At 39.3% G+C, this 24,454-nt stretch overlaps 1 protein-coding gene across 6 annotated transcripts in view; it reads left to right on the top strand.

Moving 5' to 3' along the window:
• The window catches only part of Traf3 (TNF receptor associated factor 3), a 118,944-nt gene that overhangs the window by 46,846 nt on the left and 47,644 nt on the right, over positions 1-24,454 (top strand). For 5 of the 6 annotated variants that reach the window (XM_076849590.2, XM_076849595.2, XM_076849589.2 and 2 more), the window contains one exon: positions 22,563-22,687. The exons of the other annotated variant lie outside the window; for it this stretch is intronic. The gene's annotated coding sequence lies outside the window, so the exon portion shown is untranslated. The remainder of the gene's footprint in view (positions 1-22,562; positions 22,688-24,454) is intronic. 6 annotated transcript variants of the gene reach the window in all.

Raw genomic sequence — 24,454 nt, 5'->3', positions numbered from 1 at the left:
GTGCTGAAGTTCAAAACAATGAGAAAAGGTTTTTAAAAGGGGCAAACTCATCCATCATGCACTATTGATATTTGGGGACTTTAAGGTGTTATTTTGTTTCTTGCCGTGGAATTAGTCTGTTGTGAAGGGTTTGAATGTACAGGTTGCAGAGCCATGGAGAAACTGTGGTCAAGGAGGGCCCAGTGAAACCAGGTTTTAGTCATGGTGACTTTTGCTTTGAGCAAATTGCTAAATGTGTTATTCTAGTTACTTAGCATCAAGGGCATTTGAAGAATCTTTTTAAGGTAATTTAGTCCACACAGGAAAGTTGATTTTACAGCATAAATCTTTTTTGATTCTTAGAGCACAGGTCATTGAACATGCCTGTGGTGCTGCAGTCAGTTTCTGATAGCGGGCGTATCTAGATGCTGACCACTCTGCCACTTACAGGTGTATAAAGTTGAGAAGGGCAACAACTCTGGGCTCCATTTTTCTCCTCTCTAGAATGGGGCAAAAAAAAAGGAGAAAATGTTATGGTTTTATGTTATGGTAGTTATGGTTGTGAGGGATAGTTTAATAACTGCAGTTAATATGTGGTGTCGAATGCTTGCTGAGTGTTGGTTTCTATGGTAAGTGCTAAGGAAGCAGCTGAATAAAATGCATTTCTGACCTCCGAAAGCTCAGTCAGTCAGGTGGAGTGAGGAGGCAGCAGAGTGAGCAGGGGCTGTTTGGCAGTGTACTGATGGGGTCCTCACAGGTTTGGGGAGGGAGGGTTTTATAAAGATTCTTACAAAAGTTTGATTCCAGCTGGACACCATGACACACACCTGTAATCTCGGCTCCTCAGGAGGTTGAGGCAGGAGGATTGCAAGGTCATAGCTAACCTGGGCAATTTAGGGAGACCTTGACTCAAAATAAAAAGTTTTGGGGATGTATTTCAATGGTAAATCACTTCAGGGTTCAATTCCTTGTACTAAGAAAAAAAAATCAATTCCAGAAAGAATTACCTGCTGGGTGCCTGGCACTTCGCTGGGTTTGGGGCCCCTTCAACTTGATTATGGCACCTGCTCTACGATAGCGTGCACTGTGTAAAAACCCAGAGCTGAGTAGCAAGTGGTAGATGCTAGCACACCTGAACCAAACCTAGAGGATGCAGCTTTGACAGCCCAAGGGCAAGTACAGACTGAGAACATCGTGGGTGGGGCCAAGCCTGGTGGTCTAGACTCATACCCAGAGGCCAAGCAGAGCAGGCAGAACAAAGCTCATGGAAAGTGTGTGATGCCTAATTTTTTTTTTTTTTTTTGTGGTACTGGGGATCGAACCCAGGGATGCTCTACCCCTGAGCTACATCTTCAACCCTTTTTTATTTTTTATTTTGAGACAGGGTCTCATCAAGTTGCCCAGGCTGGCCGCCGACTTGCACTCCTCCTGCTTCAGCCTCCCAAGCCGCTGGTATTTCAGGCATGTGTCACCTTGCCCAACTGCTTTGTGATTTGGAATGATATATGATGGTTATACTAACTTCCATGAATTTTAGACAGTTTTGTCATAAAATTTATAACTTGAAGCTGGTCACGGTAATGCAGGCCTATAATCCCAGCGACTTAGGGGGCTAAAGCAGGAGGATTCCAAGTTCAAAGCCAGCTTCAGCAATTTAGCAAGTCCCTGAACAACTTTGTGAGACCCTGTCTCAAAACATAGAAAGGGCTGGCTGGGGATGTTGCCCAGTGGTTAAGCACCCTGAGTTCAATTCCCGCCCCCCCCACACGTACACACACACACACAAAGTATAACTAAATTTCAGTCTTCATTTCCCCACTAAATTTAATACCATAGATCTTTAATTATGAAGAAAATTTTTATTAATACATTTAAAAACATTTTCTTTTTAAATTTTTTTTGGTTGTAGATGGACATGATACCTTTATTTTACTTATTTATTTATTGATATATTTTTTAAAATTTTTGATTTGTTATACATGATGGCAGAATGCAATTCCTTTCATATTATACACATAGAGCACAATTTGTCAAGACACTGATTGTACACAGAATATTTTCACACCATTTGAGTCTTATACATGTACTTACATTCCTATCCCCTTGCCTCCTTCCTTTCTCCTCCCTCCCCTTTGCCCTATCTAAAGTTCCTCCATTCCCCCCATACTCAATTGCCATTATGCATCTGCGTCCTCATAGCAAAGAAAACATTTGGCTCTTGGTTTTGGGGGATTGACTTGTTTCACTTAGCATTATATTCTCCAACTTAATCCATTTACCTGCAAATGCCATGATTTTATTCTCTTTTAATGCTGAGTAATGTTCCATTGTGTATATATACCAAAGTTTCCCTATCCATCTACTGAAGGGCATCTAGGTTGGTTCCATAATTTAGCTATTGTGAATTGTGCTGCTATAGACGTTGATATGGCTGTGTCCCTGTAGTATGCTGTTTTTAAGTCCTTTGGGTATAAACTGAGGCGTGGGATAGCTGGGTCAAATGGTGGTTCCATTCCCAGTTTTCCAAGGAATCTCCATACTGCTTTCCGAATTGGTTGCACCAATTTGCAGTTCCACCAGCAATGTATGAGTGTGCCTTTTCCCCTGCATTCTTACCAACACTATTGTTGTTTGTATTCTTAATAGCTGCCATTCTGACTGGAATGAGATGAAATCTTAGAGTAGTTTTGATTTTCATTTCTCTAATTGCTAGAGATGTTGAACATTTTTTCATATGTTTGTTGCTTGATTGTAGATCCTCTTCTGAGAAGTGTCTGTGTTCAGTTCCTTGACCCATTTATTGATCAGGTTGTTTGTTTTTCTGGTGTTAAGGTTTTTGAGTGCTTTATATATCCTAGAGATTAGTGCTCTATCTGATGTGCTTGTGGTAAAGATTTGCTCCCATTCTGTAGGCTCTCTATTCACCTCACTGATTGTTTTTTGTTTGTTTGTTTGCTGAGAAGAAGCCTTTTGATTTTATATCCAACTACTTTGCTGAATTCATTTATTAGTTCTAGGAGATTTTTGGTGGAATGTTTGGGTCTTCTAGGTATAGAATCATATTGTCTGCAAATAGTGATAATTTGAGTTCTTCTTTTCCTTTCCATATCCCTTTAATTTCTTTTGTCTGTTTGATTGCTCTGGCTAGAGTTTCAAGAACTATGTTAAATCGAAGTGGTGACAGAGGGCATCCCTGTCTTGTTCCAGTTTTCAGAGGGAATGATTTCAATTTTTCTCCATTTAGAATGATGTTGGCCTAGGACTTAGCATAGATAACCTTTACAATGTTGAGTTATGTTCCTGTTACCCATAGTTTTTCTTTTTCTTTTTTTTTTTTTAAGAGAGAGAGAGAGAGAGAATTTTTAATTTTTATTTTTTAGTTTTTGGCGGACACAACATTTTTGTTTATATGTGGTGCTGAGGATCGAACCCGGGCCACATGCCAGGCGACCGCACTACCGCTTGAGCCACATCCCCAGCCCTATCTGTAGTTTTTCAAGCATTTTGAACGTGAAGGGATGCTGTATTTTATTTTATTTTTATTTTTTGCCCTTTTTTTTTAAAAAAAAATTTTATTGTTGGTTGTTCAAAACATTACATAGTTCTTGATATATCATATTTCACACTTTGATTCAAGTGGGTCATGAACTCCCATTTTTACCCCGTATACAGATTGCAGAATCACATCGGTTACACATCCATTGATTTACATATTGCCATACTAGTGTCTGTTGTATTCTGCTACCTTTCCTATCCTTTACTATCCCCCCTCTCCCCCTCCCCTCTTCTCTCTCTACCCCCTCTACTGTAATTCATTTCTCCCCCTTGTATTTTTTTTCCCTTTCCCCTCACTTCCTCTTGTATGTAATTTTGTATACCCCTGAGGGTCTCCTTCCATTTCCATGCAATTTCCCTTCTCTCTCCCTTTCCCTCCCACCTCTCATCCCTGTTTAATGTTAATCTTCTTCTCATGCTCTTGCTCCCTACTCTGTTCTTAGTTACTCTCCTTATATCAAAGAAGACATTTGGCATTTGTTTTTAAGGGATTGGCTAGCTTCACTTAGCATAATCTGCTCTAATGCCATCCATTTCCCTGCAAATTCTATGATTTTGTCATTTTTTAATGCAGAGTAATACTCCATTGTGTATAAATGCCACATTTTTTTTTAATCCATTCGTCTATTGAAGGGCATCTAGGTTGGTTCCACAGTCTTGCTATTGTGAATTGTGCTGCTATGAACATCGATGTAGCAGTGTCCCTGTAGTGTGCTCTTTTTAGGTCTTTAGGGAATAGACCGAGAAGGGGAATAGCTGGGTCAAATGGTGGTTCCATTCCCAGCTTTCCAAGAAATCTCCATACTGCTTTCCAAATTGGCTGCACCAATTTGCAGTCCCACCAGCAATGTACAAGTGTACCCTTTTCCCCACATCCTCGCCAGCACTTGTTGTTGTTTGACTTCCTAATGGATGCCAATCTTACTGGAGTGAGATGGTATCTTAGGGTGGTTTTGATTTGCATTTCTCTGACTGCTACAGATGGTGAGCATTTTTTCATGTACTTGTTGATTGATTGTATGTTCTCCTCTGAGAAATGTCTGTTCAGGTCCTTGGCCCATTTGTTGATTGGGTTATTTGTTATCTTATTGTCTAATTTTTTGAGTTCTTGGTATACTCTGGATATTAGGGCTCTGTCTGAAGTGTGAGGAGTAAAAATTTGTTCCCAGGATGTAGGCTCCCTATTTACCTCTCTTATTGTTTCTTTTGCTGAGAAAAAACTTTTTAGTTTGAATAAGTCCCATTTGTTGATTCTAGTTATTAACTCTTGTGCTATGGGTGTCCTATTGAGGAATTTGGAGCCCGACCCCACAGTATGTAGATCATAGCCAACTTTTTCTTCTATCAGACGCCGTGTCTCTGATTTGATATCAAGCTCCTTGATCCATTTTGAGTTAACTTTTGTGCATGGCGAGAGAAAGGGATTCAGTTTCATTTTGTTGCATATGGATTTCCAGTTTTCCCAGCACCATTTGTTGAAGATGCTATCCTTCCTCCATTGCATGCTTTTAGCCCCTTTATCAAATATAAGATAGTTGTAGTTTTGTGGATTGGTTTCTGTGTCCTCTATTCTGTACCATTGGTCCACCCGCCTGTTTTGGTACCAGTACCATGCTGTTTTTGTTACTGTTGCTCTGTAGTATAGTTTGAAGTCTGGTATCGCTATACCACCTGATTCACACTTCCTGCTTAGCATTGTTTTTGCTATTCTGGGTCTTTTATTTTTCCATATGAATTTCATGATTGCTTTCTCTATTTCTACAAGAAATGCCGTTGGGATTTTGATTGGCATTGCATTAAACCTATAGAGAACTTTTGGTAATATCGCCATTTTGATGATGTTAGTTCTGCCTATCCAGGAACAGGGTATATTTTTCCATCTTCCAAGATCTTCTTCTATTTCTCTCTTTAGGGTTCTGTAGTTTTCATTGTATAAGTCTTTCACCTCTTTTGTTAGGTTGATTCCCAAGTATTTTATTTTTTTTTTGAGGATTTTGTGAATGGAGTGGTTGTCCTCATTTCCATTTCAGAGGATTTGTCGCTGATATACAGGAATGCCTTTGATTTATGCTTGTTGATTTTATATCCTACCACTTTACTGAATTCATTTATTAGCTCTAATAGTTTCTTTGTAGACCCTTTTGGGTCTGCTAGGTATAGAATCATGTCATCTGCAAATAGTGATAATTTGAGTTCTTCTTTTCCTATTTTTATGCCTTTAATTTCTTTCGTCTGTCTAATTGCTCTGGCCAGTGTTTCGAGAACTATGTTGAATAGAAGTGGTGAGAGAGGGCATCCCTGTCTTGTTCCAGATTTTAGAGGGAATGCCTTCAATTTTTCTCTGTTCAGAATGATGCTAGCCTGAGGCTTAGCATAGATTGCTTTTACAATACTGAGGTATGTTCCTGTTATCCCTAGTTTTTCTAGAGTTTTGAACATAAAGGGATGCTGTACTTTGTCGAATGCTTTTTCTGCATCTATCGAGATGATCATATGGTTCTTATTTTTAAGCCTATTGATGTGGTGAATAACATTTATTGATTTCTGTATATTGAACCAGCCTTGCATCCCAGGGATGAATCCTACCTGATCATGGTGCACAATTTTTTTGATATGTTTTTGTATCCGATTCGCCAGAATTTTATTGAGGATTTTTGCATCTAGGTTCATTAGAGATATTGGTCTGTAGTTTTCTTTGAAGTATCTTTGTCTGGTTTAGGAATCAGGGTGATGTTGGCCTCATAGAATGAATTTGAAAGTTCTCCCTCTTTTTCTATTTCCCGAAATAGCTTGAAAAGTGTTGGTATTAGTTCCTCTTTAAAGGTTTTGTAAAATTCTGCTGTATACCCATCCGGTCCTGGGCTTTTCTTAGTTGGTAGTCTTTTGATGGTTTCTTCTATTTCCTCAATTGATATTGGTCTGTTTAGGTTGTCTATATCCTCCTGACTCAATCTGGGCAGATCATATGACTTAAGAAATTTATCGATGCCTTCACTATCTTCTATTTTATTGGAGTATAAGGATTCAAAATAATTTCTGATTATCTTCTGTATTTCTGAAGTGTCTGTTGTGATATGGCCTTTTTCATCCCGTATGCTAGTAATTTGAGTTGTCTCTCTTCTTCTCTTCGTTAGCATGGCTAAGAGTCTGTCGATTTTATTTATTTTTTCAAGGAACCAACTTTTAGTTTTGTCAATTTTTTCAATTGTTTCTTTTGTTTTGATTTCATTAATTTCAGCTCTGATTTTAATTATTTCTTGCCTTCTACTTCTTTTGCTGTTGTTTTGCTCTTCTTTTTCTAGGATTTTGAGATGAAGTTTTAGATCATTTATTTGTTGTTTTTTTCTTTTTTTAAGGAATGAACTCCAAGCAATGAATTTTCCTCTTAGAACTGCTTTCAATGTGTCCCATAGATTCCGATATGTTGTGTCTGTGTTTTCATTTATCTCTAAGAATTTTTAAATTTCCTCCTTGATGTCTTCTATAACCCATTGATCATTCAGTAACCTATTGTTCATTCTCCAAGTGATGCATGATTTTTCCTTCTTTTATCGTTGATTTTCAGTTTCATTCCATTATGATCAGATAAGATGCATGGTATTATCTCTACTCCTTTATATTGTCTAAGAGTTGCCCTGTGACATAATATATGATCTATTTTTGAGAAGGATCCATGTGCTGCTGAGAAAAAAGTGTAACTGCTTGATGTCGGGTGGTATATTCTATATATGTCAATTAAGTCTAGGTTATTAATTGTGTTATTGAGTTCTATAGTTTCCTTATTCAACTTTTGTTTGGAAGATCTGTCCAGTGGTGAGAGAGGTGTGTTGAAGTCTCCCATGATTATTGTATGGTAGTCTATTAGACTCTTGAACTTGAGAAGAGTTTGTTTGATGAACATAGCTGCACCATTGTTTGGGGCATATATATTTATGATTGTTATGTCTTGTTGGTGTGTGGTTCCCTTGAGCAGTATGTAGTGTCCCTCTTCATCCCTTTTGATTAACTTTGGCTTGAAATCTATTTTATTTGATATGAGTATGGACACTCCTGCTTGTTTCCGAAGTCCATATGAGTGACATGATTTTTCCCAACCTTTCACCTTCAGTCTATGTATGTCTTTTCCTATCAAATGCGTCTCTTGAAGGCAGCATGTTGTTGGGTCTTGTTTTGTGATCCGTTCTACTAGCCTGTGTCTCTTAATTGGTGAGTTTAAGCCATTAACATTTAGGGTTATTATTGAGATATAGGTTGTTCTTCCAGCCATATTTGTTGATTTATGTTACTAAACATGGTTTGTTTTCCTCTTTGATTATTTCCCCCCCTTTACTGTACTACCTCCCGCTGTTGGTTTTCATTGATATTTTCTATTTCCTCTTCCTGTAATATTTTGCCGAGGATGTTTTGAAGAGATGGTTTTCTAGCTGCAAATTCTTTTAACTTTTGTTTATCGTGGAAGGTTTTAATTTCATCTTCCATCCTGAAGCCTAATTTCGCTGGATACACAATTCTTGGTTGGAACCCATTTTCTTTCAGTGTTTGAAATATGTTATTCCAGGATCTTCTAGCTTTCAGAGTCTGTGTTGAAAGATCAACTGTTATCCTGGTTGGTTTACCCCTAAATGTAATCTGCTTCCTTTCTCTTGTAGCTTTTAAAATTCTCTCCTTATTCTGTATATTGGGCATCTTCATTATAATGTGTCTAGGTGTGGATCTCTTATGATTTTGCACATTCGGCGTCCTGTAGGCTTCTAGGATTTGGGATTCTGTTTCATTCTTCAAGTCTGGGAAGTTTTCTCGTATTATTTCATTGAGTAGATTGCTCATTCCTTTGGTTTGGACCTCTATACCTTCCTGTATCCCAATGACTCTTAAGTTTGGTCTCTTTATGTTATCCCATATTTCTTGGATGTTCTGCTCATGGTTTCTTAACAGTCTTGCTGAGCTGTCTATGTTCTTTTCAAGTTGAAATACTTTGTCTTCATTGTCTGATGTTCTATCTTCTAAGTGTTCTACTCTGCTGGTAGTATTCTCAATTGAGTTTTTAAGTTGGTTTATTGCTTCCTCCATTTCTAGGATTTCTGTTTGTTTGTTTTTTATAACCTCTATCTCCCTGTATAGTTGATCTTTTGCTTCTTGGATTTGTTTATGTAATTCATTGTTGAAGTGGTCTTTCATTGTCTAATTTTGCTGTCTAATGTCTTCCTTGAGACTCCAGATCTTTTGAAGCATGTATATCCTGAATTCTTTATCTGACATTCCATCTGCTGCAGCTATTACCTCTTCTAAAGTTGAGTTGACCTGCATTGCCTGTGGTCCTTTCTTTCCTTGTCTTTTCATACTGCTCACGTTTCTTTCTGCTTGGTGAAACTGTTGTGTTATTGAATTTTCCCCCTATATATTTATATTGCTCTTGTGTAGTTGAAAAGTCTCCCTTGCAGGGGTGGGCGGCGGCTGTGCTCCTCCTCCAATTGGGGTGATCTGTCTACCACGCTGACGGGCCGCTCGGCCTGTTCTGCCGGTCGGTCGCAGGTCTGCCTACCTTGCAGGCGCGGGTGGCGGCTCTGCTCTGCCCCTACTCCAATTGGGGTGACGTGACTACCACGCCGGCGGGTCACTGGGCCTGTTCCGGGCACGGGCGGCTGCTCTGCTCTGCCCCTACTCCAATTGGGGTGACGTGACTACCACGCCGGTGGGTCACTGGGCCTGTTCCGGGCACGGGCAGCGCCTCTGCTCTGCCCCTACTCCAATTGGGGTGATGTGTCTACCCTGCCAGCAGGCCGCTGGGCCTGTTCCACCGGTAGGTCGCAGGTCTGCCTACCTTGCGGGCACTGCCGGCGGCTCTGCTCTGCCCCTACTCCAATTGGGATGACGTGATTACCCTGCCGGCGGGTCGCTGGGCCCTGGCCACAGCTCTTCAAGGTGCTCCAAGTCCAAAGCAAAGGATGCAACTCTGCTTTCCCTTAAATAAATGTCTCTTTCTAGGTAAAGAGAGAATGGATTAGAGGTTAAAATGATCGGATGCTGTATTTTATCAGATGCTTTCTCAGCGTCTGTTGAGATGATCATATGTTTTTTATCTTTGAGTCTGTTGATGTGATGAATTACATTTATTGATTTCTGTATGTTGAACCAACCTTGCATTCCTGGGATGAAACCTACTTGATCGTGATGTACTATCTTTTTGATATGCTTTTGTATTCAATTTGCCAGAATTTTATTGAGAATTTTTATTTTTATATTCATTAAATATATTGGTCTGAAGTTTTCTTTCTTTGATGTGTCTTTGGTTTTGGAATCAGGGTGATATTGGCCTCATAGAATGTGTTAGAAGTGTTCCCTTTTTTTTCCTATTTCATGAAATAGTTTGAGAAGTATTGGTGTTAGTTTTTTTTTTTTTAAGTTCCATACTTGTTTTTTTTAATATTTATTTTTTAGTTGTAGTTGAACACAATACCTTTATTTTATTTACTGATTTTTACATGGTACTGAAGATAAACCCAGGTCCTTATACATGCTAGGCGTGTGCTCTACCACTGAGCCACAACCCCAGCCCCTTGGTGGTAGTTCTTTAAAGGACTTGTAGAACTCATTTATGTATCCATCTGGTTCTGGGCTTTTCTTGGTTGGTAGACTTCTGATGGCATCCTCTATTTCCTTGCTTGAAATTGTGTATATCATCTTGATTTAGTTTAGGCATATGATATGCCTCTAGAAATTTGTCGATGTCTTTGATATTTTCTGTTTTATTGAAGTACAAATTTTCAAAAATAATTTCTAATTATCTTCTGTATTTTTGTAGTGTCCGTTGTAATATTTCCTTTTTCATCACAGATGTTAGTAATTTGAGTTTTCTCTCTCCTTCTTTTCATTAGCATGGCTAATGGTTTATCAATTATATTAGTTTTTCAAAGAACCAACTTTTTATTTTGTCGGTTTTTTCAATTGTTTCTTTTGTTTTAGTTTCATTTATTTCACCTCTAATTTTAATTATTTCCTGTCTCCTACTGCTTTTGAGTTGATCTGTTATTCTCTTTCTAGGGCTTTGAGATGTAATGTTAGGTTGTTTATTTGTTGACTTTTTCATCTTTGAAGGAATGAACTCAATGCAATGAACTCTCCTCTTAGCACTGCCTACATAGTGTCCCAGAGATTTTGATATGTTGTATCATTGTTCTCCTTTACTTCCAGGAATTTTAAAATTTGATATCTTTTGCAACCCATTGTTCATTCAGTAACATATTATTTAGTCTCCAGGTGTTAAAGTAGCCTTGTTTTTTTTTTTTAATTTTATCATGATTTCTAATTTAATTCCATGTGGTCTGATAGAATGCAGAGTAGTGTCTCTGCTTTTCTTTATTTACTAAGAGTTGCTTTGTGGCATAATATGGTCTATTTTAGAGAAGGAACCATGTGCTGCTGAGAAGAAAGTATATTCACTCGGTGATGGTTGATATACTCTCTGTATGTCAGTTAAGTCTAAGTTATTGATTGAATTATTGAGTTCTATAGTTTCTTTGTAACTGTTATGTCTTGTTGATGTATGGTTCCCTTAAGCAGTATGAAATGGCCATCTTTATCTTTTTTGATTAACTTTGGCTTGAAGTCTACTTTATTTGATATGAGGATGGAAACCCCTGCTTGCTATTCACATAGGTCATGTGAATTGGTATATTTTATCCCAACCTTTCACCTTCAGTCTGTGGGTGTCTTTTCCTATGAGTCTTTTGAAAGCAGCATATTGTTGGGTCCTTTTTTTTTTTTTTTTCCCCAAATCCAGTCTACCAGTCTGTGTCTTTTGATTGGTGAGTTTAAGCCATTAACATTTAGGGTTATTATTAAGATATGATTTTAATTACAGGTGGGTTTTTTTTTTTTTTTTTTTGTATTTAGCTTGACTTGGTTTCTCCTTTGTTTGGCTTTTTTCTTTTTTTATTATAGTTCTTCCCTTTGTAGATTATCATTGTTGTTTTTCATTTCCTCCTCATGGAATATTTTGCCAAGAATATTCTGTAGTGCAGGTTTTCTTGCTCTAAATTCTTTTATCTTTTTTTTTAATCATGGAAGGTTTTTATTTCATCATTAAATTTGAAGCTTAATTTTGCTGCATATAAGATTCTTGGTTGGCATTATCTTTTAGAGCTTGGTGTATGTTGTTCCAGGATCTCTTAGCTTTGAGAGTCTGGGTTGAAAAATCTGCTGAGATTTGAATAGGTCTTCCCTTATAGGTAATCTGATTTTTCTCTCTTGTGGCCTTTTAAACTCTATCCTTATTCTGCATGCTAAACATTTTCATTATAATGTGTCTTGGTGTAGGTCTGTTGTAATTTTGTACTTTTGGTGTCCTATAGGCCTCTTGTATTTGATTTTCCAATTTGTTTTTCAAGCCTGGGAAATTTTCTGTTATTATTTCATTGAGGAGAGTATGCATTCCTGTGGTTTGAATCTCTGAACCTTCTATCCCAATAAATCTTAAATTTGGTCTTTTGATGGTATTCCATGGTTCTTGGATGTTCTGTTTGTGATTTCTTACCATCTTCACTGTGAGGTCAACTTTATTTTCAAGACTGTATATTTTGTCTTCATTGTCTGAGGTTCTGTCTTCCAAGTGATCCAGTCTATTGGTGATGCTATCTATTGAGTTTTTTAATTGGCTTATTGTTTCTTTCATTTCAAGGATTTCTGATTTGTTTGTTTCAGTATCTGTATTTCTTTCTTGAAATAATTTCTTGCAACCTGTATTTGTTCTCTTATCACTCTTGTTGGAGTGATCAATTTTTATCTGTATCTGCTCACTTAGGTCATTTTTAAAATTCCCAATCCTTTAGTTATGTATGTTCTGAACTCCTTCTCTGACATTTCACCTACTTCACTATTTTTGGATCTATTGTTGTAATGTCTTGGTTGTTTGGGGCAGTCTCCTCTCTTGTTTTTTCATGATGTCTATGTGTCTTCCTCTCTTGCAGTATAGATTTGCCCTATTGTCTTATAGTGTGTCTATAGGTTACCAATACCTCACTTTTAAGGGAGAGATCAATATTATAGCACTCAGTGTGCCCAACGTGCAGCCATACATCAGTTAGCTTCTATTTTTACATTTACAGTTTTGTCACTATAAACAGAAGTGATGAGTTTGATTATCTTCAACCATATAATCAATAGGTTTGTGTAATAGTTTACAGTTTCTGATGATTGAAGGAGGGACTGGAGGGTTGGCTGAGATGTTTATAAGGTAGGATGTGGGAATATCCATGTATTATATTATATGACTAGTGAGGGGATAATCATAGGAAGTTGACTGTTAGTAGGAGAAACAAGAGAGAGGCAACCCCATGCAAGACTCCCTGTTACCTTAGCAACAGGATAACTGTTAGTACCCCTAGTAGAGAAACCTCTGGTGCAGCCAGGCCACAGGGACTGGTGACATCTTACCAGGTCCTCATTGTTGTCTCTTGATAGAAGTGGCGATATCCCAGTTTCTTGGTGGTGGCAGCCTCAAGCCTATATGTTTCCTGATGTTAGGCCGTGGAGCCAGGCTTTGGTGAATAATAATCCCAGTGCGGGGTGGCTCTCCGTGTTGGTGTGGGGCGGCTTTGTCTCTGGAACTCTAGGCTGCAGTGGTGTGGGGCCGTCGGGTGGACCAGCTCTGCCTTGGGAACTTCTTGTTTTATTTATTTTTATTTGGTACTGAGGATCGAACCCAGTGCCTCACACTTGTTAAGTAAGCGCTCTACCACTGAGGTACAGCCTCAGTCCCTTAAAAACATTTTCTTGCAACCATGCCTTAGAAAATGAAATAAATGATGTAGAGAATATACAGAAATTGGCTTTTATGTAAAAGTTTTTTGATTCTCAGATAGATGACAACGTGCTTTTGTCTGCCAAGTGCTTTTCTGTCACATTTATTAGATAGGATTGGAAATGAGCAGGTGATTTCAGAAGGATGGCTGTCCTGTAAAACTTAGAGGAAGTTTGCTGACTGTGTTGGCGGTGGGACGCCTGCTTTGATGGTCGCTGAGCTGACCTGGTGCTGTTGCAGCGGGCTCTTGCTGGCCCACCAGGTGCTGGAAGTGTGCGTGCACCACCAAGGGCTTGGTGACTACGCTGCCCCTCTGTCACAGTCTTTGCATATCTTTATTTACAATTACAAGATTTTTGTCCTTTTAGTACTTTCCTGTCTGCAGAGTGCTTTTGTTTACTAATTTAAATCCATCTGACATACATTAAGGATTGCAGAATAACAGGCCAGATTTGTGTCCCACCAGGACTAGCGTGAAGCAAATAGTGAAGAATTTAGGGAGTGCCAAAATCTCGGTAATTGAGATCAGCAATATTTTAATGCACTATTTTAAAACAGCTAAGCTTAATGCAGAGATCTATGACAAACAAAACAAAAACAAATTTTAAATAAAAACAGGATGGGGTGGGGTTGTGGCTCATGATAGAGCGCTTGCCTGGCCTGGCACTTTAAAGCACTGGTTTAATCCTCATTACCACATAAAAATAAATATACTGTGTTCATCCAACAACTAAAAACAAAACAAATTTTTTAAAAATATTTTTATTTTTTAGTTGTAGTTGGACACAATACCTTTATTTTATTTATTTATTTTTATGTGGTGCTGAGGATTGAACCCAGGGCTTCGCACGTGCTAGACGAGCGCTCTACCACTGAGCCACACCCCCAGCCCCTCTGGTACTATCTTTATATATAATTTTGGTGTTTTGTTTCTCCTGGGTTTTTTTCATTAATTTTTATTTTATCTCTGTTACTGAATTTTTGGCACTCTCTTACACTTTGTTCCTGAGGTAAGTCACACCCTAATCTCCAACCTGATTCCCATCTTGAGTGACTTGGAAACCAGACAGAATAATGTACAGCAAGTGATTCCAGACCCTAAACAGCAGGCAGGTCAGGGCCATGTTCCCTGAAGTAGAGGAAGCAGTGAATGAGCCTGTCGTGTTCCATGTTCTTCCCAGAGCAGGAATCTGCACACTTGTCTGCACAGGGCCACAAGGTTAGCACTTTAGACCTGTAGGCCTTGGGTCTCTGTCACAGCTGTTCTGCATCATCTGTGGCTCCTTTCACACCATGTATGCAAGTGAACGGGGTAGATCTGTCCTGCAGAACTTTGTTACAACAGTGGTACCGGTTGGGTCTGACCCTCAGATGGTGCTTGCCAACCCTGGCTGAGGGGAAGGTTGTTGTGACCTGATAATTCAGGGCATTTCAGGGCAGGTCCACTGACCTGATGAAACCAAGCAGAGTTTGGGGAACCCAAGATAGCTAGAATTCGTAGCGCAAAGTATAGGAGAAGAGGAAGCTGCTCAGAGGTCTGCAGGACTCCCTGAGGTTTGGGAATGTATTAATGTATATACAAAGAACACACTTCAAATCAGGAACAGTACTGTCAGAAAGGAATAGACTGAATAACTCTAGAACATCAGACAGGGCTGGGAGTAATTGTGCTCTACTGCCCAAAAGTTTGCACTAAAAATATTCAGTGTCCAGGGCGGTAATCAGTTAGATCCTTCTAAGATTTATCTTCATTTTAATTTGGGAGGGTTCAGGATAACTTTTCATTGAGGGCATTAAGTAGATTGCTCAGAGGGTATGACCTCAGTAATAGGGCAGAATCAGCCCTAAACTAATAGTCTGGAGTCAGTACAGTTTGTCCTGAATCCAACTGACATATCTACATTCCCAGAACAAAGCCCAAGCTATACATAAAAGGTACAAAAAGGGCTGTGGCAGAGTGCATGCTCACTGTGCGGGAGGCCTGGGTTCAGTGCTTAACACTGTAAAATGCAAAACAAAAACAGAATAGCTTATTGTGCCCAAAGTACCCTAATAAGCTCTCATGACACTAGAGCTGGAGGTACAGTTGGAGCTCAGTAGTAGAGCCTTTGCCTAACATGTGCAGGCCCCAGATTCCAACCCCAGCTCCACAAAACAACAACAACAACAACAAAAACAGTAAGATTGGGCCAGGATTGTGGTTCAGTGGTAGAGCACTTGCCTAGCATGCATGAAGCACTGGGTTCAATCCCTGGCACCACATAAAAATAAAAACAAATAAAATAAAGGTTTGTGTCTATCTTCAACTAAAAAAAAAAAAGTAAGATTCAGTGTTCAGGCATGGAATTGAACCAAGATAACTATGTTGCAGATGTTTAGAATGTAGAGAAAAATATGAACATAATAATGAATGAAACAAAAGCTGTAGAAATACTGAAATAGAATTTCTAGATGTGAAAATGCAGTATATGAAAGGAAAAATGCAATAGAGAGATGGACAGCAGATTAGTACTAAAGAAGAAAAAATTAGTGAGTGAACATCAAGACATAGCAATAGAAACTACCCAAAACAAAGCATAGAGAAGACTGTGTGAAATATTGAGCTTTGACCTGTGGGACAAAATCAGTTAGTCTAAGATAGGATAACCGTCCAGGTGCACACCTGTAATCCCAGCGGCTCAGGTGGCTGAGACAGGAGGATTGAGAGTTCAAAGCCAACCTCAGCAACGGCAAAGCACTTAGCAACTCAGTGAAACCCTGCCTCTAAATAAAATACAAAGAAGAGCTGGGGATGTGGCTCAGTGGTTGAGTGCCCCTGAGTTCAATCACCAGTACTCCCTCTGCTGCCCCCTCCCAAAAAAAATTAGGGTAACTGAATGCCCAGAGGGAGAGGAGGAGAGAATAGAGATAATATTTTAAGAAATAATGGCTGAAAATGTCCATAGTTCCTGAAAACTGTCAATTATGAAGCTTAAAAACCTTAGAGTTGGGGGCTGGGGTTGTGGCTCAGTGATAGAGTGCTTACCTAGCACGTGCAAGGCCATCTTCAGCACCACATGAAAATAAAAAAATAAAATAAAGGTATTATGTCCAACTACAACTAAAAAATAAATGTTAAAAAAAAAAACCTAGAGTGAATAGAAAACCAGCAGCTGTGGTGGTACACACCTGTAATCCCCGTGACACAGGACGCGGAGGCAAGAGGATCCTAAGGTCAAGGCCAAACTCTGCAAATTAACAAGTCCCTGAGCAGCTTACAGAGACCTGTCTCAAAAAATAAAAAGGGCTGGGGATGTGGCTTATCCTAGGTTCAATCCCTGTACCCCACGCGCCCCCCCCCCCCCCGCCGCCCGCCAAAAAAAGAGAGAGAATATTGTGAATACTTTCATGTTGATAAAATCTTAACAACTTTAATGAACACAGTTGTCAAAGCTCACTCAAGAAGAGATATACAACCTATAAGTTTCTGTATTTTTTAAAAAATTGAATTTGTTAATAAAATATATCAAACAAAATTTTAGGTCCAAATGGTTTTGTTGGAAAATTGTACTAAATATTTAAGAAGAAAAGAATACTAATCTGACAAAAATCTTTTTCAGAAAATAGATGGGGAGGAAATTTTTCTAATTATTTTTGAGGACCAGCCCTATAGGAAGACCAGACAAAAGATGTTATAATAAAGGCAATATTTGTAATGCTCACAGAAGCCTTTGGTGAGTTTAGCAAACCCAGCGCACACAGCAACATATAAAGAAGATGTTACATAATGACCAATTGAGAGTCCTCTCAGGAGTGACGGGTTGGCTCAACACTGGAAAATCCAGCAGTGTAGTCTGCTATAGTGATAGACGAAAGAAAGGAAAGCCAGTGATAGTGATATGCAGAGATGGAAACCGAGAAAGCAGGAGCCTAACAAGTTTATAACTGGATGGAGGGTGTGCAGAAGCAATATTTGAAAAGACAGATACCAAACTACAGATTCAGGACACCCACAAAATGACTGGTATAAATAAAAAGAAATCCAAACACAAACAGGTGATGGTGAATCTGCAGAAAACCAAAGAGGAGAAAATCTTAAATACATTCACAGGGGGAAAAAAAACACCTACAAAATGGTCAGCTGGCTTCACAGCTGTAGCAGTGAATGCCAGAAAGACCATGGAATGATGGTTCCATGTACTGAAGGGGAGAGAATTCCATCTCTCACCAAATTGAATGTCATGTGACAATAATGACGCACAGGTTTTAAATACATCCGTGCATGGTCACATCGGTAGGATGCAGGTCATACAAGTCATATACACACATAGAACATAGTAAACAGAATTAATGGGTTTGGTCCTTGTCATCCAAGAGAAGGATAAAGATGTAGGATTTTTTTCCCCTGCTTTTTACTTTTTTTTTTTTTTTCCTTTGGAGGCAGGTCTTGCTAAATTGCTGAGACTGGCTTCAAATTCCTGATCCCCCTGCTTTAGCCTCCTGAATCACTAGGGTTACAGGCATGTGTCACTGTGCCCAGCTAAAATATTGAGTATTAATATTGGACTTTTATACATGACTGCACATTTTAATTTCTAAATAACTAAAAGATTAGAAGCAAACTATATAACGTCTGGGTAACTGAAAAGCAGGAACTGGGATGATAAATAATACAAAAGAAGACAAATAGAAAGACCTTGGCATTATGGAAGTGTTTAAGTCTATATGTGAATGATTACTTCCAATGTAAATGGATAAGTGTTCCAATTAAAAGACAAAGATGTCAAAATGTGGGCTGGGGATGTGGCTCAAGCGGTAACGTGCTCGCCTGGCATGCATGCGGCCCGGGTTCGATCCTCAGCACCACATACAAACAACGATGTTGTGTCCGCCAAAAAAACTAAAAAATAAATATTAAAATTCTCTCTCTCTCTCTCTCTCTCTCAAAAAAAAAAAAAAAAGGAATAGAAAATCATTGTACTGCACCCCTTAAGTGTCCACAATAAATAAAATGAAAATAAACTCTGGATTTAAAAAAAAAAAAGATGTCAAATTGTAGTTTGCACAATTCTAGTGATATGCTCTGTACAAGAGGTCCATCCAGACCATAAAGTTTCAGAAATGTTGACAGTAAAATAGTGAAGAAAAATAAACCTGCAGTCTCTAACCAAGGCAAGGTTGAGCATTGTCAAGCAAATCATACTTCAGGGCAGATCAGCTTATAGACCAGGGGTATTCTGTGTCCTGGGGGAGCAACTCTGTTGTAACAGAGCCCTGCATAGCAGAGTCAGCGCAGGCGGCCCAGACTGTCAGCTTCCTTTCCATAAGACCATTCCGGGACTCAGGTTTCTTTGCCCTGTGGCTCCACTGTCTTTAGGACCTGGCACACTCTGCAGGGTCCTCTGCATTTGGGGGAGAGTGTGGAGCATCATGCGGGTGGTCTGGCCAGGCCTTGAGGTAGGGAGCTCAGTTCATATCACCAAGCTGAACTGCAAGGAAGGCTGGCAGCAGAATCGAGCAGTGTGCCCAGGAGGCAGAGGAAATGGTTTTGGCAGACAAACTCTACCACAGTTTGTAATGATAAAATTTTCAACTCACAGGGAAATCATAGCAATTACAAATTTGTAGCCTGATAATATGACTTCAAATTATACAAAGTAGAAATTGACATATCTTCTAAGAAAAGTATAACTATAGTGGAAATTTCAACACATCTCAGTAATTGATAGAACAAGCAGATGAACAAAACAAATCTATAAACACAGATGTTTTAAGTAGGATCAATCGCCTTGGTCTCATATACACACATAGAACATCTCATCAAATGATAGCCACAGGAGCTGGGGGTGTGGCTCAAGCATTAGCGCGCTCGCCTGGCATGCGTGGGGCTCTGGGTTCGATCCTCAGCACCACATAAAAATAAAATAAAGATGTTGTGTCCACTGAAAACTAAAAAATAAATATTAAAAAAAATTCTCTCTCTCTCTCTCTCAAAAAAAAAAAAAAAAAAAAGTCTCTCAGATCATAGTATATGACCTCTATAGATTGAAGCTATAAATCAGGAACAAAATGGTAGAGTTTCAAAATAAATTCTTTTATATAACTCATGGTCAAAGAAGATGATATAAAGAGGAGTTAAAAAATATTTTCAACAGAATTATTTTAAAAATACTATATATCAGAACTTTTAGAATGTAGTCAAAGCTGCTCTCAGAGGGAGATTTATAGTTTTAGAAAAGTTGAAAGACCAAAAATCAAGATAAATATCATAATTAGCAGAGAGAGAGAGAGAGAGAGAAAGAAAAGCCCAAGGGAAACAGAAGGAAGAAACTAATAAAGACAGGAGTGGAATAAATCAAATGGAAAGGTTATAGTAGGAAAGATTAGTACAGGGCTGGGGATATAGTTCAAGGGTGGAGGACTTGCCTAGCATGTGCCTGATCCTGGATTCCATCCCCAGCACCCCCAGCCACTGCTCCTGCACCAAAAAAAAAAAAAAAAAAAGTAAAGATGGACAAAGGTAAAAATTGGTAATTGGTTCTTTGAAACACCTAGTAAAAGTTGACAAACCTCTGGTGAAACTGATAAGTGGCAAAAAAGACAATCCATGAAATGAAAAAGAAGCCACTGTGGATTCAGTACCTATAAAAATATTAGGAGAGGCTGGAGATGTGGCTCAAGCAGTAGCGCGCTCGCCTGGCATGCGTGCAGCCCGGGTTCGATCCTCAGCACCACATACAAACAAAGATGTTGTGTCCGCCAAATACTAAAAAATAAATATTTAAAAAAAAATTAGGATATTAGAAGTTGCAACATGCCAATTAATTTGAAAACTTAGATGAAATAGACACATTTCATGAAATGTGTACTTACTAAGATCAGCTGTGTTGTTTAGATTTGCAAAGATGTGAGTGGAGGAACACTGGGCATGCATGCGTGTGTGCAGCCCTATGGCCTCAACTGGTTGAACAGTTTTTGACCACCAGATAAGTGCTACCTGAAAGCACAGGTGTTATGTCCCTGTGGAATGGAAGGCCTGTGAGGGGCTGGCTGGCATGCTCTGCCTGGGTCAGGCTCTAGCCCCATGCCCTCCCGCGATGCTCTAAGCTCAAGCAGACTCTTGCCTCAGAGCTGACCTGGGCAGCATCAGTTGCAGACTTGTTTGTGCACATGTTTGGGTTCTTTGGGAAAGAGTGAGAGTCATTGTGAGTCTCTGAAGGGAAAAAGGAAAACTTCACTGATTCTGACCTGGGTTGTGTATTCAGAGGGGGAACCAGCTCTGGCCAGGGCAGCTGTGAGTCTGCCTGGACAGGCCCCGACTCTAGAAGCTGATGGGCTCAGAGGAGGGCTTATGCCTAGCAAAAAATTGGATGCAGGAGCCATGGGAAAAGTGAAATGCTGGTTGGAAAATGTATATCTCCTCTGCAGCGATTGTCAGATGTAGGACCTCCCAAGTTCTTTATTCAAAATAACTAACCGTAAAATTCTACATAAAAGGTAATTCTTAGGCTACCACTACACAACTATTCAGTTAGCAAGAATTGCCTTACTAGTTTTGTTGAAAATTTGAGCAACAGAAATTCTCTCATACCCTTCTCTAGTCAATACAAATTGTTATAACTGCTCTGGGAAATAGTTTGTAGCAAAAGTTGAATATGCACCTGCCCTGTAGATAAGCAGTTGTTCTTTTAGGCATGTATACCTGTGAGCTTGGTCTAGCCATGCAGAAAGATCTCAGTAGTGTCTATATTCACTCCAAAGCAGAAAATACCAGGGATCAGAGAAGTGAGTAAGTTATGGAATGTGGACACATGGAGTATTACAAAGTAAGGAAAATAAGCTGTAGCTGCAAAAGCAGCATTTTTTCCCCCTGTACCATTCTTTTTTTTTTTTTTTCCTTAACCACAACAGTGTTGACTAACAACATACTCTTTCATCCATGATTCTATTTATGTAAAACACAGAAGCAAGCAAAAATAAATAAACAGTTTAGGAGCTGGGATTGTGGCTCAGTGGTAGAGCACTGCCTTGCATGTGCAAGGGCCTGGGTTCGAATCTCAGCACTACATAAAAATAAATAAATAAAAACAAAGGTATTGTGTTCAATTACAACTAAAAAATAAATATTTAATAAATAAATAAACAGTCTATATTAGGGCCACTCAGTCAAATGATAAATTCATAAAGAAAAGGGAGGCAGGGGCTGGGGTTATGGCTCAGCGGTAAAGCACTCTTCTCAAAACTGCAAGGCCCTGGGTTCGATCCTCAGCACCACATATAAATAAATAAAATAAAGTTAAAAAAAAAAAAAAGAAAGAAAAGGGAGGCAGTGATAACCATGAGAGTTAAGGTAGTTGTTTTTGCATGGGGCAAGGTTTGGGACCAGAGAGGCCCCAACCTTTCTGGAGTTCTAGTGAGGCCATCTCCCTGGCCAGCATGGCAGTGGACTGGGGTCTGTAGTAAGCTAGTGAAACTGTATTTCCTGTGGGTGTGTAGCACTCGATGATAAAAGTGATTTAAAAGTAAAAAGAAGCAGACTTTATAATGTATACTTTGCTCAAAAAAATGTGGGAGATCCACAGAGTGAGTGAAATAGGGGAAAGGGTGAGGGGGAGAGAAGGGCGACACTGGGGAGTGGAACTGACCGGGTTATATTGGGTGCACGTATAAACACGTAACAACAAATTCCTCTATTGTATATAATTATAATGTACCAATAAATTTATTAACAAAATAATAAAGCCCATGAATGTTAGGGAAAAAATGCAGTCTACACCAAATATGCATATAGTGTTAAAAATGTTTATCTTTACATTCTATAGAAATGTAAAGTTTTTAAAATTGTATTTTTTAGTTTATTTATTTATTTATTTTGCAGTACTAGCATGTTAGGCAAGTGCTGTACTACTGAGCTACCCCCGGTCTTTTTTATTTTGAGGCAGGATCTGACTAAGTTACCCAGGCTGCCTAGAACTTGCAATCCCCTTGCCTGGGCCTCTCGAGTAGCTGGGATCACAGGCATGCACCTATAAGAAGCCTGTTTGGTTTTGTTTTTTTAAAGCCTTTTTTTTTTTAAATTAATTAGTTTGCTTGTTTATTTATTTATTATTTGTATGTGGTGCTGAGGATCGAACCCAGGGCCTTGCATGTGTGAGGCGAGCGCTCTACCGCAGAACCACAACCCCAGCCCTTTTTTGAAGCTTTGATGCTTTCCAGATGAGAGTTGATCAAGTGTTGCTCTTACTCCTAGGTGAGGGCCGAAACTCCATTCTGTGGAAGAAGCTAAGGTTGACACTGCTTCACTTCTTGCTTTGCTGAAGCTTCTTCCTCCTCGGTCAAGCTTCGATAGATCTTCTTACAACATATGACACACAGGTATGCTACTAGAAAATGTGACTTCTTGTTTGTTTTTGGTTTTGTTTGCAATGGAAGACAGAGTCTGCTGGGATCCTCCTTTGTCATTCTTCCAAGTACTGGGACCATAGGTGCATGCCACAGCGTGCATTGTCTAAATTTTTAGTGTGTTTCTTTAGCTATTACTTTTTTGTTTTGTGTAAAACAACCTAATTGAAAAACACCCTGAACTTACTCATCTTGGGCTTTAGCAATTTCCTTCCAGCAGATGTGTTTAAGAGTCTTCTTTATATATGGTACGGTGTTTTGGTTTTTATCTCCTTACTTTTATTTTTCAATTTTTTAAAGGTAGCACTAAATTCTGAGAATAACAGATAGGATCCCTAATGGCTCAGGAAAGATTTAAAGTTTGAAAACCAGGAGTAGTGGCCTGCACTCTGCCTCAAAGGCCTGTCCTCTGAGAGCCCCCAATTCTCCCCTTGCCTAGAGGGTTACCCACTGCAGGAGCGGTGCTGGCAGCCAAGGTTGCAGGCCTGCTTCTCCCAGTAGTGTATCCTTTGACTTGGGAACTGTTTGCTCTTTAGTTGTCTTTAGGAATTTTAAAGAAAGCAAAATACCCTGTGTTTAACCTCTAATATGTGATTGAGTGGCATTTTACACTTGAAATTAAAAACTTTAACGTATTAGAACATTAAAATGAAGATAAAAAGAGTTTGAAATATTTACATCCAAAGTGAGATTTAATACATAGCTCTTTTTGATAAATTGATAAGTATCAAGAAAACTATTTAGATTTTATTCGTATTTATATTGTTGTTACAGTACCATTCCATTTTCCTGAGAAGTCTCAGTTTTTTTGAGTTTGAGGCAGAGTCCGAATAGTTAGCTGATAGTCTCTTGAAATCATTAGAGTTCTGTCTGCAAGTTTCCTTACATTTTGATGGTTGGAATCCAGGGTCTTTCTTCTGGTGCTCAGTTTTCCCTATCTGGCTCTGGCCATTTCTACTGAACACGAACATGTGCCTCTGTACTTGCTGTGAACCGTCTGGGATCTGGAGGTTCGGTCACTGTGGCTCGGCCTTTCAGAACAGGCACTGTGGTGGTGGCTGTGCTGTGGTTAGCACATGGGTCTGCTGGTGGCGTGGAGGCCAGTGCTGTGCCTGGGCAGCCATCAGAGGTTGCAGAATGGTGATATGCTGTTTGTCTTTTTCTTCTCCTTGATGAATTGTCAACAATTCATCATTAAATATTTGGGATAGTTCAGATGGGAAAGGCAGGATAAATAAATGCCTCATTCTGCCTCTGTCCATTCCCAAATGTCTATTCTGCAGCCACTGTAAGAGTAAGCAGTAATCGCTGGGCATGGTGGTGCACGCCTGTTGTAATCCCAGCAGCTCTGGAGGTTGAGGCAGGAGAATCACAAATCCAAGGCCTGCCTCAGTGACTTAGTGAAACCCTAAGCAGCTTGGTGAGTCTCTGTTTCAAAATAAAAAATGAAAAGGGCTGGGGATGAGGCTCAGGGATATGTGCCGTTGGGTTCAATCCCTGGTACCATTTAAAAAAAAACAAAAAACCCCAGAGTAAATAGTCTTTGTGCCGAGCACCATGCAAATCTAAGAACTAAAGCAGCCGTGAGTGTGTCAGTCCATTGCAGTGATTCTTACAGATGCTCATTGTGCTGCTCTGGCCGGAGGAACTCCCTGGACTTTGTCCTTTAACATACCTCCTGGTCTGCCCTCCTTGCTTCCTGGTTTGGGAAGATGTCCTAGACTCATGTAACTTTTCTGC

This window comes from Callospermophilus lateralis, chromosome 3 (genome assembly GCF_048772815.1).
Source record: "Callospermophilus lateralis isolate mCalLat2 chromosome 3, mCalLat2.hap1, whole genome shotgun sequence".
Taxonomy (NCBI): Eukaryota; Metazoa; Chordata; class Mammalia; order Rodentia; family Sciuridae; genus Callospermophilus; species Callospermophilus lateralis.
Note: the sequence above shows the minus strand (reverse complement) of the source record. Positions and strands in the feature narration are given on the sequence as shown.